Source organism: Chenopodium album, chromosome 2 (genome assembly GCF_948465745.1).
Source record: "Chenopodium album chromosome 2, dcCheAlbu1.1, whole genome shotgun sequence".
NCBI classification, from domain to species: Eukaryota; Viridiplantae; Streptophyta; class Magnoliopsida; order Caryophyllales; family Amaranthaceae; genus Chenopodium; species Chenopodium album.
Genome location: NC_137835.1, coordinates 75,421,219 through 75,439,339, shown reverse-complemented (window position 1 = coordinate 75,439,339; position 18,121 = coordinate 75,421,219). Strand labels below are relative to the sequence as shown.

The 18,121-nt window shown below is 37.8% G+C and overlaps 1 non-coding gene across 1 annotated transcript; it reads left to right on the top strand.

Annotated features, from left to right (window-relative positions):
• The first annotated feature begins 17,714 nt into the window (after positions 1-17,714).
• LOC145607870 (small nucleolar RNA R71) lies at positions 17,715-17,821 on the top strand. Its single transcript, XR_014105652.1, has one exon. It is a non-coding gene; the product is annotated as a small nucleolar RNA R71 (small nucleolar RNA).
• The last annotated feature ends 300 nt before the right edge of the window (positions 17,822-18,121 follow it).

Genomic DNA, 18,121 nt, shown 5'->3' with positions numbered 1-18,121 from the left:
CATGGTATGACACTTGGTGAAAAGTTAAAACGCTAAATGACATTGTCTTGCGGCCTTAAGTTTATTATTTGGTATTTTATCGAAAATAAAACTCTAAACTAACAATCTTATTCTAAAATTCTATCCTAATTTGATTGAAAATGAAATTTTTAACTAACTTTTTTTTTTAATCTTATGAAGTCTATCTAAATCTATCCAAGTGGCGCGATATTTTAGCGATTTTTATCTTATGAAGTCTATTTAAATATATTCAAAGTGACGCGTTTACAAAAAAAATAATAATAATAATAATAAATAAATAAAAAAGAGATAAGTGAAAAAGGCGGGAAAATTTTTCACAAGGTAATGACCAATGTTATAGATGGATTTGCTTTTAGTATAGGTTAATAGATTATATCATGTTTTTTTTGGTGTTTAGAGAGCCTCAAGGGCGAGTGATGAGAATCGATCCCAAGATCTATTGGAACCGGGAGGGGAGCTATAACCACTTGAGATATCCCTCACTCTCAAAGTATATTATATCATGTGAACCCCACATTTCTTAAATACCGTGAAAAAGTGTGTGTTGCATCTATAAGAAAACGGAGGAAGTATGTACTACCTCCGGTTCTTATTACTCGTAACAAAGGGGTATTATTTATGAGACATAAAATATTCCTTTGTTGCGAGTAATAAGAACCGGAAGTAGTATGTAATATTATAGTAAAAAAAAAAAGGTTGAAATTATTACAATTAGTACTAGCAATACATACGTGATTGGAAAAATAGAAATTACTACATGAAATTAACTTTACAAACATTAGTCATTAGAAACATCGGCCGCAATAATTTTGTCCATATAATATGCTTGTGGCAATTTGTCTTTCGTGCACCATGTTAAAAAAATATTAGAATCTAGTTATAAGATGTATATAACAATTGCAAAAGATAATACTTGGAATGAAAATAGTGTGAAGCATAATATTAATTACCGTGTTTCTAAAGTGCTAAGTAAAATGAGGTAGAAGAACTTCTTTATAAACAACGTTTTTAGTGAACACACCATCTTTTCCTTGAATGCTGCCATTGGTAACCAAGATCTTGGTCGTTTGTTGGGAAGTCCCTCTTGATAGTGCAACATACAACTGGCCATGACTAAAAACATGTTTGGGAAGATAAATACCAAAATGAGGAATGGTTTGACCTTGAGATTTGTTAATGGTCAAGGCAAAGCACAATTTCACTGGAAATTGTTTTCGAATCGTTTCAAATGGTAAATTTTCATCTTCAGCTATTTTTAAAGGAATGCGTGGAATGAATACTCCTGTACCTTTGCTATGTCCAATCATATGATTTCAGCCTCTATACATGATTCATTAATTGACAACATATTAACCTTGTCCCGTTGCATAGGCCGCTACTTGTATCTGAATGTGAATCATCATGGGCGTAGTGCGGTGCGGTGTGGTGCAATGGGCGCGGAGCTAGACCCTTCCCTGTGTTTTCTAGCTTTTCTTCCTACCCAATTGTTTGTGTTTTTTTTTTAATTAATTTTTTACCTTACTTAACGACAATCCCAAATGGAACCCAAATAATATGTAACCGAGGTAGTAAAAACTTAACAAGAGCCTTCTCATTAAAAAGTTAGGACATGTTCTCTTTCACTTATTTCAGATACTTATTGTTTCTGTAACACTCTAGAAATTCCTTTCCTTAAAATACCTCTTTTACCCTTTTAAAAATACGAAATAGGAATATCTAAGACATTACCGCCACCGTGAAAACGGCTAAGGCAACTATCAAAGATACACAGCGGAACACTTAAAATCAAAACCGTTCAAAACAAGTCAACTTAAAAGTCAACCAAACGAAAGTAAAGTTTAAAACCAAAACAACCGAAGTCAAATAAAATCAAACTACAACTTGGAACCATTAAAGGCCCTTATTCAAAACCAAACCAAAACCAAATCTTTGCGTTAGTTCACATATAAAATAACACCATAAATAGTCAATACATAAAACACATCGTAATCTAATATAAACTAGCATGATTCGCTTTTCACTCATGCCCCGTCATGAATATGCTTTAATACCTGAAAAGCTTATCTCTACTTGCTTCCACTACTCTTCATTAAAAATGGGTCATTATAGGGCCAAGATAAAGGCATGGCCAAAACACACAAACACACACAATCAACAAAGCTGAGTACATAAGCGTAATTAAACACACTAACATGCTTTCACCTATCAACACACACTTACCTCCATGTACCTGTTTACAAGCACACACAACATTCAAATAGACTCATTATCTAGACACTAAATAATTTATTTAGCGTTGATTACGCATCGAACGGGTTTCCAACTCTACCTCCCCCAAATAAATTGAGGTTAACTGACACGGGAGCTAACCGTGTCAGCGACAAAACCACACATAGGTGGCGGAATTCCTGCGCATAATAATAAATAAAAAGGAATGTACAGCGTCCTATACTCCATTAGAAGTTATGGTTAAATATAAAACCCCATAACTCCCCCAATATGTTCATACTCATGGTATATACGTTCCAAGAGTTTTGGTGCGTAATCTCTTTCACTTTACGTTATTTACATATTATAAGACTTGGTGATGACTCTCAAAGCATAATAATTCAATCAACAATAATTATTAAATCAACAAACATACCAATTTAATTCTTGAATATTTAGCGACCACATAATATTTAATGTTAAACCCTTTTTAATTCTACCTCAGTGTCAAAGACACCTTAAACGCATAAAGCGCCAAAAATCCTATCCCTCGGTGTTAAAAACACCTTAAGTGCACAAAGGCACCAACATACAATTTATTCCTCGTGTACATAGACACTTATATAGCTCCTTCCCCATGCTTAAAGCATCAATAAAAATTATATGAACCATAATAAAATTTCGGCAAATTTGTTAAAAAAAAAAAAACCTTTTAAATGCATCATTTTGCGAAAAAAAACCTTTTAAAAGCTTTATTGTAAAAGAAAACTCGAACTTAAATTTTTTTTTTTTGTTTAAAACAACCTAGTAACACTAATCCAGATAATTAATATCTAATTTCTTCTAATCACTCTATAACTCTTAATTAACTATTTAATAATTTAATTAGTTTATAAATTCAAAATAAAATAATATACCACCACCCCACTTACAGGCAGCCACCCTTTCCTCCTCCCCTTGCGGCAGCCCCCACCCTCGGCGACCCAACTCCACCGCTGGCCAATCCCCCTCCTTTTCCCCTTTCCCCCGTTGCAACCCTCCCCCTCCCTAAACCCTGGCAGCAGCCCCAAATCGCCATAATCGTTGACGTATAACCCAATTCATGTCTTATCCGCCGCAATCACCGCCGCAAATGAAGTAGAAAACTGTCGAGGTGCTCTTATGCACTTATCTTCTCTCTCCTCGAGGTCTGTTCTTACCCTTGACTATTCTTAAAACTTTGAGGCTCTTGATAATAGAGATGGTGGTTTTCGTGGCTGAGGTGGTGCGTAATTAGAGGATCGGGGTTTAGGGGTTTTGGAAGAAAGGGTTGGGAAAGGGGAGAATGAAGGGTTTGTGGAAGTAGCCACCATTGTTGAAGGCATTGAAGGTTGAGGAGAGAGAAAAAGAGATATTGAAGAAAAAGAAAAAGGGGGTTGCTGCCATGGTTTAGGGAGGGGGGAGGTGGTCGCCGGGTGTGAGGGCTGCTGCCAGGGGAGGGGAAAAGGGTGGTTGTGGTAGATTGGTGGTTTTCTATTTTTTTTTTAATTTATAAATTAATTTAATTATTAAATATTTAATCAAGAGTTATAGAGTGATTAGAAGGAATTAGATGTTAATTAAGTGAATTAGTGCTACTAGGTTTTTTTAAACAAAAAAAAAATAGCTATAGGTTTTCTTTTACAATAAAGCTTTTAAAAGGTTTTTTTTCGCAAAATGATGCATTTGAAAGTTTTTTTTTTTTAACAAATTTGCCTAAAATTCCTTTTCAATATTCCAAGCCAAATTAAACATGAACTCTAACATGCCATAAATAAAAGTGTAGTCCATATAATCACGCCAAAATATAATTTTCCAATCCATAAACCATCACAAATAAATCATGTTTCACAATTCAATCACCAACACCAATTATTCACAATTCCAATCATAGACCTTAGCATGATACTACTTGTAATTGATTTAAATCAAGCCTAGCATGATACTACATCACCAAAATATGCTAAGTACGCGTACGTACCTTGAGTATGATCTTAAAATCGTCACGACTAATAGAAATTACTTACTTCAAAGTCGCCTACACATTAAAATCATAGTAGAGAGTATTAAAATCCACTCTAAACAAATTTCCAGCAATATATATACTATTATAAAACCCCTCATAATTTAATTAAAATAAGCTGAAATTATATTTAAAACACCATACTTAAGTCCCAATTAATGGGTAATTGAAATTTCTTTAAGAAACATAATATTAAGTGCTCTACATAAAATTCTAGCACTTTATTTAAATTAAAACTTTCTGTAAATTAGTCTTAAAACACTTTAATCAAAGATCTAAACCATAATACATCATAATCTTTCAATTATTCATAAATCAAGAACCTAGGGTTTCAAAAATTGGGGCTTTTTAATTAAAAACATAATCTGAACATTAATCAACATAATACTTGTAATCAAACATCAAAATTGAATCCCAAAACTCATAATTACCAAATAGATTTAAGCATAGATTAGTTTTAAACAATAAAGATTAATTTTTTTTGGGGAACCGCAAATGGCAGCAGCAGCCACCACGGCACGGCTGGGCTGCTGCCGCCCTTGCCTATGCCGTCGCGGCTGCTGGCCATGCGCAGTGGTGGCTGGTGGTGAGGTGGTGGTCTGGCCGTGCAAAAATGGGAAGGGAAAAGAGGAAGAAGAAGAAAAGAAAAATAAAGGGAAAAGGGAGAGAAGTTACCTTGGGTTTTCTCCACTCTGGGCAAAGTTGATTTGCCTCATAAGAGGGATAGTTATACCCCTTCTCTACCACCCCTTTTTCCCTAAACTTTCTTCTTTTAGTTTTTCCTAATCCCTTCCCTAATAAAACTTGTTAAAATCATACTTTCCTAAAATAAAACCCCAACTTTTATAAAATAAATAATTAAATAAACTTTCCTTATATAAAAATATTTTCAAACTTACATAGGATAATTAATTAAAATACCATAATTAAAATATTAAAATTATTTAAATACCTTTATAAAATACATATTTTAAATAAAATACGTATAAAAATACGGGGTATTACAATTTATTCCTTAATAAATTCAAGAAACATTCAGATCAGACTAGCATTATTATTATTATTAGCATTGTCATTGTTGTTGTAAAATATGCTAAAAAGTATAATGTTTGGCTTTAATTATCATTAGACATAAAGATATATGAACTTAAATACATCGGCCCACCTAAATTAAATTGTCATTAACATTAGCTAAATCATATAGAACAAAAAAATTAAGAGCTGAACTGAACTAAACTGATTGGAGCTCAGCTGAACTGAACTGAACTAAACTAAACTGAAATTAAGCTGAAGTGAACAGGCCCTTATTATTAAAATGCGGTCAAAGTTTAGTCAAATTATTAAATCAGATCAGACTAGATTAGATAATAAAAATTTAGATCAGACCTCATTAAAATCAGACCATATCTCCTTGTTTCAAGTGAAGAGAACAAGTCCTAATTGTAACACCCTAGAAATTCCTTTCCTTTAAAAATACATATTTTACTCTTTAAAATACGATTTAGGAATATCTAATACATTATCGCCACCATGAGAACGGCTAAGGCAATTATCAAAGACACACAACGGAAGACTAAATTCAAAATCATTCAAAACAAGTCAACTCAAAAGTCAACCAAACGAAAGTAAAGTTAAAACCAAAGTCAAACGAAGTCAAATAAAAACAACCTACAACTTGAAACCATTAAAGGCCCTTATTACAACCAAACCAAATCCAAAACTTTGCGTTAGTTCCACATATAAATAATATCATAAATAATTAAAGCATAAAAACACATCATAAACTAATGGAAACTAGCATGATTCGCTCTTCACCACTAGTATAATAAACATAAATATGGCAAGCGGTTCAAACCTTCTAATGGCAAGCGGTTTTGAACCGCATGGGCTTAGGGGACTTGCCATTAGCCATTTAAATGGCAAGCGGTTCAGAACCGCTTGCCATTACTAGAGAAAGGGCAGCGGTTTTGGCGCTAAACCGCTGCCCATTATGGGTATAAAAAAATTGATTTTTTTCACATAAATTGATACACAAACATTAAGCATATGAAAAAACATAAATATTTTCATTAATAAACTATTCTAATATTACATTTTCTGATTTTCATAAAAAACTAAAAAAAAAAAAAAAAAATTTACCTACCACCACCCCCCCACCCAAACCACGACCCCCACCCACCAGATCCCCCACCCAAACCACGACCCCCACCCACCAAAACCCTCACTGGAACTACAACCCCCACCCACCATGACCAGACCCTCACCCACTAGAACCCCCAATTGACCCCCACCCACCAAACCCCTCACCCACCACGACCCCCCACCCACCACGACTAGACCCTCACCTACCAGAACCACCAACTGACCCCCACCCACCAAAACCCTCACCGAAACCCACTAGAACCCCCACCTGACACCCACCCACCAAAACCCTCACCGAAACCACGACCCCCATCCACGACCCTAACCCAAACCACGACCCCCCACCCACCACGACCCCCACCAAAAATAAAACTAAAATCGAAATTAAAAAAAAAAAAAAACTTCGACCCACCTTAAAAAAAAAAACCCATCTAACCCACCATGACCTCCACCCAAACTAGATCCCCGCCATGAAAACGTCGATTTGGGCTTAAAATTATGGTTTTGAAGGTCAAATTCGACCATAAAAACTCTAGATCTAGAGTTTTCATGGTCGAATTTGACCTAAAAAACTTGAACACCCACACGCTGCACGAATTTACTTGAAATTGTACTCGAAATTTGCTCGAAATTGTCCTCAAAATCTGCTCGAAATTTTACTTGGGGTTTTGGTTGAATTTGCTCGAAATTTTTTGGTTTTAGTTCGAATTTGTGGAGATGAGAAAGAACAAAGAAAAAGAGAAAGTTAAAGAAGAAAGGAGCGAAAGGAAGAGAAGAGGAGAGAGAGGGAAAACGGGCCGAAAATGAAAGAGGAGAGAGAGATAGAGCACCGAAAATGAGAGAGGGGAGAGAGAGAGAGAGAGAGAGAGAGAGAGAGAGAGAGAGAGAAATGAGTAAAGAAAGAGGAGAGAGAGAGAAATAAAGGGAGGGGTGGGCAGGTACGGTTTTAGGGTTTTTTTTTAAATGGCAAGCGGTTTGGGGTTGAACCGCTTGCCATTATATATATTGGCAAGCGGTTTAACCCCAAACCGCTTGTCATTATATATATTGGCAAGCAGTTCGTGCCAAAACCGCTTGCCATTCAATATTAGAGTTGTTTTTTTTTTTTTTTTTTTGGGTAAATTGCAAGCGGATTTTTAAAACCGCTTGGCATTTGGGGCTTCCCATCAAGTATTTTCTACTAGTGCACTCATGCCCCGTCATGAATATGCTTCAATACCTGAAAAGCTTATCTCTACTTGTTTCCACTACTCTCCATTAAAAATGGATCATCATAGGGCTAAGGTAAAGACAAGGCCAATAAACACATAAACACACAATCAACAAAGCTGAGTACATAAGCGTAATTAAACACACTTACATGCTTTAATTTTACTTATCAACACACACTTACCTCAATGCACCTGTTTACAAGCACCCAACAAACAACAAAACTTCTCAACTAGACAACTAAATAATTTATTTAGCATTAATTATGTAACACCCCAATAATTATCTCTAAAAAACCTGTGAATAACCTGAACAATTCCAAGAGAATTACTGGCGTGCTACCGCCACGTGTTCAAATGTTAAGGCTTTTTCATAAAATAGCAACGGAAAAACTATAATAAATATATATAAGTTTCAAAACCAATAACCAAAACCAAATTAAATCATACAACTTGGAACCATTAAGGCCCTTATTCAAAACCCCACAAAAGTAGTAAATAAATAAACCAGAGTTTAAATAAATTCAAACTTATGAAAAGAAATAAACTGCGAATAATAACCAACTCTCCACTCAAAATCCCACAACCCTGATGTGAATGTTGCGTGTGTAAGAACCTGTAGTTAATCTGCTCCCCAATATTACAAGTGTAAAAATTGGATCGTCATAGGGTCATTGAAAGGCGAAGGCCATGACCAAAGAAAAACACACACAAAGCACACAATCAGCAAAGCTGAGTACATACAAGCAGCGAAATAAATTAGGAAAATACCTAACATGCTACTAATAATCAAGCATAAGCATCATTAAATTATAGACTTAGCACATGACTCAACCATCAAATTTATTAAGACTTCATGATATGTCTATTTTATATAGTGTTTTACCCCCGTCCCTTGGTCGTTATTAGTAGTGTTTTTGGCTATTTCGGGCCACTTTTATTACTAATTTGTGTGTTCTAGTGTTTTCGTAGTTTTAGTTGTATTTTACAGGAAATTGCACTCTTGGAGCATTTTTCCGGGCTTTATTGGATCGACTACGGAAGCTAGAAGGACACGACCATTTTTGGAGCCCAAGATCGGTGAGAGCCGGTGACTAAGGGCTCGGTGATTTGGATCACGAGGCATTTGGACCATGTATTCGAGACCCGAGAGGAAATATGTATTGGGCCGAGAAATCTAGCCCAATCGAAGTCCAAGCCTCGAAGAAGAGGGTCGGGCCCGATCGGGCAAGCATACGCCCGATCGGGCGGATGCGCGCAAGGGCACTCTCAAGGGAGAGGCGCGCCCGATCGGGTGAGCGTAGGCTCAATCGGGCGCGGCACATCAGTATGGGCGTTGTGAAAAAGGCGGGCCCGATCGGGCGGCCCTTCGCCCGATCGGGCGCGTGTTTTCCTAGGGTCTGATTAGTTTAGTTTTAATTCGTGTTTTAGGAAAGGTTTAAATACAATTTGTACGGAATTATTAGTTACTTCTTCTCTTACCTCTTCTCTTAGATCTCTTTTCTTAGACTTTCTCTCTCTACTTAGTATTTTTTCTCTCTCTTAAATTCTCTCAAAACCTTTGTTCTTAATTCTTTGATTAATTTCAGATTATTTTGGTAACGATTTCTCTTCCTTTAATCTTATTTATTTTTATTCCTTTCATCATGATTTATTTTATTACTTTGATTAGTTTAGTTTTTAATATGTGTGAGTAGTTTAATTTCTAGGGTTTATGGGGATCTAATAAATAATATGAAGGGGTAAATTATTGTTGTTGATTATCAATGCTAGATTAATTTCCTATTGATTGATTTAATGCTCTGTGACTAGATTAGGCCTATCTTTTATGCATGAGTTTGACAATATTGATTCAAGAATCGAGAGATGAGAATTAATGTTTAGGTCTAGTTTTAATAGGCAAGTTAATTTATAAATGGTTAAGTCAAGATTCGAGAGATGAGATTTAATATCGGTAAATTAATTGTGTGATTGTAATACGTAGCGAGAGCCCTTTACAATCTGGTTAATTGATGCACTGATGATTGACTATTATTGATTATTGGTATTGCATGATAATTTCTAATTGGATTGTTTTAATGTTTTACAATTGCGGCTTGTAAAAGTATAGCAATATTAAATTGATGAATCGAGCAGATGTTAATTTGATATTAAAGGATATTTTCAATAAGAACTTAGATCTAGTAAATTGCGAGAGCCTGTTAGGTCTATTGACAGGGTAAAGTCGTATCCCCTAATCAAAATTAATTACCTAAATCACTAACTAAGGTAGATAGGGAAGTAGGGTCGATCTCCACAGGGAAACAAGTCTTTTTACTCCTAATTAAATATTATAATCTAAATTATTTAAGTAACCAATATTTATGAATGAATAAGAAACTAAGCTAAAAAGAGTAGGAATAGGGAGAAAATAATATATAAAAGGATCTAGGGCATAGGTTCACCAATAAATAATACTCCGGGGTAAAATAGGGTAATCAATCATTGACATTGCATAAATAACATGATTAACAGGCTCTCGCAATTTATTAATCAACATAGATCTAACAGGCTCTCGCAATTTACTAGATCTAAGTTCTTATTGAAAATAGCCTTTAATATCAAATTAACATCTGCTCGATTCATCAATTTAATATTGTCATACTTTTACAAGCCGCAATTGTAAAACATTAAAGCAATCCAATAAGAAATCATCATGCAATACCAACAATCAATAATAGTCAATCATCAATGCATCAATTAACCAGATTGTAAAGGGCTCACGCTACTTATTACAATCACACAATTAATTTATCGGTATTAAATCTCATCTCTCGATTCTTGACTTAACCATTTATAAATTAACTTGCCTATTGAAACTAGACCTAAACGTTAATTCTCATCTCTCGATTCTTGAATCAATATTGTCAAACTCATGCATAAAAGATAGGCCTAATCTAGTCACAGAGCATTAAATCAATCAAAAGGAAATTAATCTAGCATTGATAATCAACAACAATAATTTACCCCTTCATTTTATTTATGGATCCCCACAAACCCTAGAAATTGAACTACTCACACATATTAAAAACTAAACTAAACAAAATAATAATAAATCATGATGAAAGGAATAGAATAAATAACTAAGATTAAGGGAAGAGGAATCGTTACCAAAAAATAAATCTGGAATTAATTAAAGAGTTAATAACAAAGGTTTAGAGATAGAGTTTAGAGAGAGAAGTCTAAGTAGAGAGAGAAAACTAAGAGAAAGGATTAAGAGAAGAAGAAGAGGTAGAAGATAGCTTCCTAAAAATCCGTACAAAAACGTATTTAAACAAAACTAAGAACAACTCCTAATTAGAAACTAATTGCTCGTCCAAAAACACCTCTCCAGAAACACGCGCTCGATCGGGCTAGAGGCCGCCCGATCGGGCGCGCCTTTTTGCCAGTGCTCCTTCTAAGTTGCCGCGCCCGATCGAGCTAGCAGCTCACCCGATCGGGCGCGGTCTTTATCTTCAAGGATTTGGACTTCGATTGGGCTAGATTTCTCGGCCCAATCCATATTTCCTCTCGGGTCTCGAATACATGGTCCAATTGCCTCGTGATCCAAATAACCGAGCCCTTAATCACCGGCTCGATGGCTCTAACCGGCCTTGGGCTCCATAAGTGGTCGTGTTCTTCCAATGCTCGTAGTCGCTTCATAAAAATTCCGGGAAAATGCTCCAAAGGTGCAATTGCCTGCAAAACTCAACCAAAACTACGAAAACACTAGAAAACACACATTAGTAATAAAAGTGGCCCTAAAGGGCCAAAAACACTACTAATTATGACCAAGGGACGAGGGTAAAACACTATATAAAATAGACATATCAAACTCCCCCAAGCCAAACCTTTGCTTGTCCCTAAGCAAAGAGCTCATCAATGAACATATAAAACATACTTCACCCCAATCAACAAATCAAAAGCCAACGATTCAAGGTAAAATTAAACAAACATGCTTCAATATCAATCAATCTTATCCATCTAATCACCCTTCCTCCCCAACAATTGTCAAGTAGAGCAAACCACAAGAGCATATAGAATTCAAGACTAGTGCTCACACACTCGACTCTCATTTATGTGGCGAGTAAAGAATGTACTCGATCGCTCTCCACCCAACCCCTTTAATGTGAACAATGCCCTCCCAACTCACACTCTCGTGTGTATAAAACAATGAACGCTCATTCCTACTAGTCGACTCGAAATATGCCAAGTCATAACTTGCATTGAAAAACAACACTTTCACATTTACACAACTTCCATGCACAAGTTCGGAAGGTCTTTTAAGCTTGTAATGTAAGGTTAGGGTAAAGGGTACGATAAATTTGGGATCATGTGAGAGAAAAGCTATGCATTAAGGGAGCCAAATCCTAATAAAACCCATGATAAAAAATAACGATCATACACACCTCCAACATAACCAACTCCAACATCAACCAAATATACTCCAAACAATAAAACAATCCCAACACTCACAAATTCACTCATAAAAATATGATAATGTAGAACAAGAGTGAATAACAAACTTTGAACTCATAACTTGAAATATTTACATTGAAACTCAACCCTTTTTTTTCTTTTCTTTTGACTAACCTTCACTTAGAACATTTGAACATCAAACATTTTTTTTCTTCTCTTTTTTTTTTTTTTTCTTTTTCTCATCACACTTTTATTTTTCAAATATATACAACTTTCAAACTCATAAAAACAAAAATATGATCAAGAACAAATTACTTCTCAAAACCCACCCAAATTGTGCAAATAAAGTGCACACTACAAACTCCCTCACCTCACTCACTAATAGCTCCCCCAAGCCAAGCTTGGGACTAGTAACCAATGGGGCAATTTAGGCTTGTAATGCGGCTATGAACAATAAAAGGGCACAAGCAACAACATGGGTGACAAGAAGGGAACAAATGTATCTAAATATCTCTGAAGGCTACCTAAGGAACGAACGCCTTCGTCCTCCTCATGTGCATATTATAAAGTCATGAAACACTACTCATAGTTGCAAATCAATACTCAAATTCATTGACATACCAGGAATTATGGAACTATCACACATTTCCTAACCAAATCAACTAGTCAAGCACTATATTCACAAGTAGTTGGACAAAATTGACGCATATTAAGGGTTCAAGGCAATCAAACATCAAATCATGATCAACAAATCCACAATATTCATCATCAAATACCAAGAATCAAAACAATTTTCTCAAGTAAGGGGCACAGGGAAGCATGATTTACAATTCATTGGAACGTATTTTTGAATTTTTATTTTTTCAATTTTTTTGTATTTTTATATATAAAGAAAGCAATAAAAACTACACTAGGAAAGCAAATAAAAACTATGCTAGAAAGCAAATAGAAATAAAGAAGGAAGAGAATTTCCAAGTGAAAGAACACCCCCCCAAGCCAAATCAAGCAATGCCCTCATTGACTTGGGATAGTAGCCTACTCCTCATCCTCATCCATCCTAGAGTACCCCCCACCGCGGCTAGAGCCAGCTCCTCCATGGCTAGAGCCACCACCACCATACCCCGAACCACCAGCATAGTAGTTAGGGTCTACAGTCCCCCCAAACCCACCATAAGGAGCATCGGCCCCATATCCATGGACCGATGAATAGTCCACATAAGTACCGAAGGCACTTGGGTCCGTGTAACCCCCTTGGGGGTATTGGAACCAATCAGGGGCAAGTGAATCGGGGGGAATAGCCCCCCGACGGGCATAATCATCATACATGGGGTATAAACCCCGCCCTAGGTTCCTCTCCACAACCCCAACCCTAGCATCTAGGGCTCCTACCCTAGAGTCCAAATTCCTAACCATACCCTCCATCCTCCCTTGCCCACTCTCTATCCGATCCAATTGGCTTCTAAAAGCCGAAAAGTCATATGGAGCGTTAGGGTCGATGTTGTAGTTGGTTGAGGAAGTGGGGATGTTATGTGTGTAGTGCTGGGGTGATGGTTGGTGGAAATGTTGTTGTGGTGAGGGAGGTGCTTGGTGGTGTGCTTGGGCCTCCCCTTGGTCTCCTAAATCAAAGGTATAGGAGGGAAGACCCTTCTCGAATTTGGTCAAGGCCGGGTTAGGCAAGGTGAAAGCGTTGTCTTTCCTACCCGACTCCCTATGAATTACCCACCAAGTCTCACCCCCTATCACATTGATCCAGTTAAGGCCTCCTAAGTAGGGTGCGTCCATTAGGGTTGGTCCGGCTACCTTACCATCATCATTAGGGGTCCAACTAAGGTATTTGACCGCAATGTAGGTTACTAACCCACCAAAGTAAATTGGGACCCTAGACCTACCCGATTCGGCTGCATTGGCCACCCTCTGAAAGTGTTGGGCCATCCTATGAACTATGTTAAGCTTGTCACTCTTAGGAATCATGTATGATCCTAATAATTCTAGTTCATCTCTCCTCACATTAGCCGGTTCGTGCCTCCCAAAGATGGTGAGGCCAACAAACCGTTGCCAAAGTTTTGGCACGGGATGTTGAATCCAAGTGCCCTTGGCATGTTGGAGATTTAAGTTGGGATTCCTTGTTAAAGCACGGTAGACAAAAGTAATGTTGTCTTGGGGTGGTTCAATTGGTCTATCGGCTTTCAATTCAAATAATTTACCAAAATCCTTCAAAGACAATCTAATATCTTTATTAAACAAACGAAATTGAACATGAGAGATTAGAGCATTTGATTTTATGACGTTAAAGCTAGAAATGAATTCTAAAGTCAAATAATCATATGTATCATAATGTAATTGGAACAACCCACTCATGCCAATTCCCTTGAATAATTTTTCAACATATTTATCAATTCCTAGTCTAGAAAGCGTAGGATGATGAATAAAACGGGTAGGAATTACCTGCCGCGTGACGAGGTTGAGCATTCTTTGCCTTTGCTCTTGGGTGGTGATGACCACCCTCTCCCACCCCGAAATTTGCAGCTCCGGGTCAATGGTAGGTGCTTGTTGCCTCGATCCTTCACCCCGAACAGTCCTAGACCTCTTGAAAGCCATTTTTGAGTGAAAATATTAGGAATTGAAGCTTTCTCTCTCTTAGGGTTTGAGAAGAATTTGAGAGAAAGTGTTGAAAATTTAGTGTAGATTGTAGAGGAAGATGAGAGGAGTTGGAAAATATAAGAATTTTTAAGTTTGGATGGAAGAATTGGAAGAGATCTTGGATTGAAATGTGAGTTGAAGGTATGAGAATGGAGGTTTTAGAGAGAGAAAGTGAATGAAGAAGATGAAATAAGGAGAAAATGAGAAAAGAAAGAAGAGAAAAGAAAATAAAAGGGGGAACGGCCTGAAGGCGCGCCCGATCGGGCGAGCTCCGCCCGATCGGGCGCGCAACTTACATTCTGGAATTTCGCAACTTCGCCCGATCGGGCGGAGCTCGCCCGATCGGGCGCGCCTTCAGGCCGTTCCCCCTTTTATTTTCTTTTCTCCGCCCGATCGGGCGCGAACTCGAACGTAATTTTCGCCCTTTGCTCGCCTGATCAGGCGAGCTTCGCCCGACATTTCTTTTCTTCTTACTCGATGAGCGCCCGATCGGGCGACCTCGCCCGATCGGGCGAATAAAAAGCTGAAATCTGGGTTGCTTGCGCGCCCAATCGGGCATATTCGCCTGATCGGTTTGCTCCGATTTTTGCCTCACTTGCGCGCCCGATCGGGCGAACCTAGCCCGATCGGGCCCGTACCAAGCACTGGAGTTTCTCCGATTTTTTTCTTCTTCAAAATTTTTCTAAGTCTTTATACCTGTCAAATTCATACCTGTACAACGACACTTAAAACTGGTGAAATATCACTCTCCTCACCTCTCTAAAATAAAAATAAAAAAATGAGAGAAAAGAAGAACTAATCTAGAAAGCATAAAATACGGGTTGCCTCCCGCAAAGCGCTGGTTTATATAGGTCTCGCACGACCTTCTTACCAAGTACAATTCCTAGGACCCTTTGCCTAACGCTTGATCGGGTGGTTTCCCACCCGGTCTAGTGATTTTTAGGCTACGATGCGGCTTCCTGACATAACCTGTGGGACGCCAAGTTGCCTTATCTGGTGGATCCACCTTGACTTGGGATGGGGGATCTTCAATGCTACGCACTAAAAACCCTTCTTCGATCAAATGTTGCTTCAACTTGTCATTGCGTTCAACACTTGCAACTCGATCTGGCGGAACACTTACCGTAGGCTCGATTCGCACAACTAGCTCGATCGGTTCCACTTGTTCATCCTCGAAACCAAGACCAACATTGTAGAGTGCTCCTTCTATTGCATCGACTTCCTTCTGCCATTTGTCTATCTCATCTAAAAAGGATGCAACACAAGATACCGCCTCCAAGGGATCTTTTTCAAGAGCTTGGGGCTTGTTAGAATAATTGACAACCGCATTAACACTGAAACATTTCTCCTCAGTCATGGAGCTTTTGGGGGTATTATTCAGATTAAAAACCACTTTATCGTCCCCTACTGATAGCGTTAACTTACCACTTCTAACATCTATGATTGCTCCTGCAGTGTTAAGGAATGGTCTACCCAGAATAATTGGGGTTTGCATATCCTCAGCCATATCAAGAACAACAAAATCTACAGGTATATAAAATTTACCTACTCTAACGGGGACATCCTCTAAAACACCTAGGGGGTATTTGAAGGAACGGTCGGCCATTTGTAGAGTTGTATTGGTAGCTTTTAATTTACCCATATTCAACTTAGAACACACAGATAATGGCATGACGCTAACACTAGCACCCAAATCACATAATGCATTATCAATCAGAAGATTACCAATATGACAAGGGATAGAAAAACTACCCGGATCTTTTAACTTAGGTGGAGACTTATTTTGAAGTACGACACTACACTCTGCAGTGAAAGCTACTGTCTCTACGTCACTAATAGACCTTTTTCTCGTCAATATTTCCTTCATAAATTTTGCATATGAGGGGATTTGTGTGATCAATTCAGTGAAAGGAACTGTTACCTTCAAATCTTTTACCACCTCCAGGAACTTACCAAACTGCTTATCCAAGTTTGTCTTCAATTGACGATTGGGGAAAGGAAGTTTGATAATTGGCTTTTGAGCATTCTTATCTTTGTCTGGAGTAGCCACCTTCTCTGGAGTTTTACCCTGCAATGTAGAATTGGATGTGTTAGTATTATCCCCTAGCCCTGCAGGGCTAGCAACTACATTGTTTGGTTTAATGGAATCAAGATTAGCATTATTTAATAAAATAGGTTCATCAACTCTGGGCATAGAGGGCCCTTCATAGTTTGAACCACTCCTTAGAGTAATTGCAAATGCTTGATCCGTAGGCCTAGTCGGCTGTGCCGGTAGGGCTCCCTGTTGGCGTGCTTGTAGAGTAGCGGAGAGTTGCGCAATTTGATTATCTACAATTTTATTATGCGCTAAAATTTGATCAATTGTCGCATCTCTGCTCTCCATGTGCTTTTGCATATTGACCAACATTGCTCTAATTTCCCCCAAAGAAGGGTCTGAAGATGAGGGGGGTTGTTGTGGTTGATTCTTCTGGCTAGCGTTGGGATGATAGTATTTCTGCTGCTATTGTTGTGGCACCTGTGGTTCTTGTGGTGGTGGATTTTGAACATTAGTGCTCCGGTAGGAAAGGTATGGATGATTCCGATACCCAGGATTGTAAGTGTTGGAGTATGGGTTATTCTGCCTATAAGCTTGAAAGGCATTAACTTGCTCCACGGAACTCCTGCAATCCTGTTCCCAATGACCTACAATACCACAATTTTCACAGAAAGCCTCATTAGAATTATTATTAATTGCAGAAACATTAGCTACGCTAGCAGTGCTCAGATTATCTAATTTTTGACAAATAGAGGTCAGTTGAGCTTGCAAAAAGGATACAGAGTCGACACTATGTTTCCCCTTGTTAGCAAATCCTCTAGGATTCCCATATTGGGAATTGTGTATCGCCATATCTTCAATAACCTGACCTGAATCATCAACATTAAGATTCATAAATCTCCCACTAGCTGCAGAGTCTAAAATTATTCTAGAAGAATTTCCAATTCCGTTATAAAAGGCTTGGATTAACTGCCATTGTGCTAAATTATGGTTAGGGCATTCTCTTTGTAAGTCCTTGAACCTTTCCCAAGCCTCATATAAAGACTCATCGGCTTCCTGGGCAAAGTTCTGAATCGCACTTCGTAGTACTGCTGTTCTCTCTGCAGGATAATACTTGTTATAAAAATTCAAAACAAGGGTTTCCTAGTCAGTAATACCAAGTGTAGTTCTATTTAAGCCATTAAACCACAGTTTTGCTTTTCCAGTTAAAGAAAAGGGAAAGAGAATCTCCCTGATTTGGTCTTGAGTGACCCCGGCTTGCCTTATGGTGTTGCAATATTGACAATAGTCGGCAATGTGAAGATTCGGGTCTTCACCCTTGGCTCCACTGAATTGCTTCCTCTCTATCATCGTTATAAATTGGGGTTTGATTTCGAATTGAACCTCATC